This window comes from Nomia melanderi, unplaced genomic scaffold (assembly GCF_051020985.1).
Source record: "Nomia melanderi isolate GNS246 unplaced genomic scaffold, iyNomMela1 scaffold0136, whole genome shotgun sequence".
Lineage (NCBI taxonomy): Eukaryota > Metazoa > Arthropoda > Insecta > Hymenoptera > Halictidae > Nomia > Nomia melanderi.
In genome coordinates, this window is record NW_027475251.1 from 1 (window position 1) to 2,500 (window position 2,500).

The window sequence follows — 2,500 nt, forward strand, 5'->3', positions numbered from 1 at the left end:
ACCGATTCGTCGGAGCGAGGTGTCCAGCCCGTGCGGTAATTCCAGCAGGCGAATCGGACTTCCCGAAATTTTTCTAAGTCCCACGGTCGACACCAACTTTTTTAATAAGCGTTTTAAAATTATTTCAATGTTTAATCCATGCGTAAACATGACGTTTATTAACGTTTTTAACATTAAAAAAAATTACAAAAATTATTTTTCAAAAAAAATGGAAAAAACCGATTCGTCGGAGCGAGGTGTCCAGCCCGTGCGGTAATTCCAGCAGGCGAATCGGACTTCCCGAAATTTTTCTAAGTCCCACGGTCGACACCAACTTTTTTAATAAGCGTTTTAAAATTATTTCAATGTTTAATCCATGCGTAAACATGACGTTTATTAACGTTTTTAACATTAAAAAAATTACAAAAATTTATTTTTCAAAAAAATGGAAAAAACCGATTCGTCGGAGCGAGGTGTCCAGCCGTGCGGTAATTCCAGCAGGCGAATCGGACTTCCCGAAATTTTTCTAAGTCCCACGGTCGACACCAACTTTTTTAATAAGCGTTTTAAAATTATTTCAATGTTTAATCCATGCGTAAACATGACGTTTATTAACGTTTTTAACATTAAAAAAAATTACAAAAATTTATTTTTCAAAAAAAATGGAAAAAACCGATTCGTCGGAGCGAGGTGTCCAGCCCGTGCGGTAATTCCAGCAGGCGAATCGGACTTCCCGAAATTTTTCTAAGTCCCACGGTCGACAACAACTTTTTTAATAAGCGTTTTAAATTATTTCAATGTTTAATCCATGCGTAAACATGACGTTTATTAACGTTTTTAACATTAAAAAAAATTACAAAAATTTATTTTTCAAAAAAAATGGAAAAAAACCGATTCGTCGGAGCGAGGTGTCCAGCCCGTGCGGTAATTCCAGCAGGCGAATCGGACTTCCCGAAATTTTTCTAAGTCCCACGGTCGACACCAACTTTTTTAATAAGCGTTTTAAAATTATTTCAATGTTTAATCCATGCGTAAACATAGACCGTTTATTAACGTTTTAACATTAAAAAAAATTACAAAAATTTATTTTTCAAAAAAAATGGAAAAAACCGATTCGTCGGAGCGAGGTGTCCAGCCCGTGCGGTAATTCCAGCAGGCGAATCGGACTTCCCGAAATTTTTCTAAGTCCCACGGTCGACAACAACTTTTTTAATAAGCGTTTTAAAATTATTTCAATGTTTAATCCATGCGTAAACATGACGTTTATTAACGTTTTTGACATTAAAAAAATTACAAAAATTTATTTTTCGGAAAAAATGGAAAAAACCGATTCGTCGGAGCGAGGTGTCCAGCCCGTGCGGTAATTCCAGCAGGCGAATCGGACTTCCCGAAATTTTTCTAAGTCCCACGGTCGACACCAACTTTTTTAATAAGCGTTTTAAAATTATTTCAATGTTTAATCCATGCGTAAACATGACGTTTATTAACGTTTTTAACATTAAAAAAAATTACAAAATTTATTTTTCAAAAAAAATGGAAAAAACCGATTCGTCGGAGCGAGGTGTCCAGCCCGTGCGGTAATTCCAGCAGGCGAATCGGACTTCCCGAAATTTTTCTAAGTCCCACGGTCGACACCAACTTTTTTAATAAGCGTTTTTAAAATTATTTCAATGTTTAATCCATGCGTAAACATGACGTTTATTAACGTTTTTAACATTAAAAAAAATTACAAAATTTATTTTTCGGAAAAAATGGAAAAAACCGATTCGTCGGAGCGAGGTGTCCAGCCGTGCGGTAATTCCAGCAGGCGAATCGGACTTCCCGAAATTTTTCTAAGTCCCACGGTCGACACCAACTTTTTTAATAAGCGTTTTAAAATTATTTCAATGTTTAATCCATGCGTAAACATGACGTTTATTAACGTTTTTAACATTAAAAAAAATTACAAAAATTTATTTTTCAAAAAAATGGAAAAAACCGATTCGTCGGAGCGAGGTGTCCAGCCCGTGCGGTAATTCCAGCAGGCGAATCGGACTTCCGAAATTTTTCTAAGTCCCACGGTCGACAACAACTTTTTTTAATAAGCGTTTTAAAATTATTTCAATGTTTAATCCATGCGTAAACATGACGTTTATTACGTTTTTGACATTAAAAAAAATTACAAAAATTTATTTTTCGGAAAAAATGGAAAAAACCGATTCGTCGGAGCGAGCTGTCCAGGCCGTGCGGTAATGCCAGCAGGCGATCCGGGGTACTCGAAATTTTTCTAAGTCCCGACGGTCAAGAGTAAACTTTTTCATCACATATTTCAAAATTTTTTTAATGTTTAATCCACGCATAAAAACGCAGTTTATTAACGTTTTTAACGTTGAGAAAATTGACAAAAATTTTTTTTTCACTGAAAATGGAAAAAATGTATCGGTCGATGCGGGCTATCCAGGCCGTGCGGTAATTCCAGCAGGCGATCCGGGGTACTCGAAATTTTTCTAAGTCCCGACGGTCAAGAGTAAACTTTTTCATC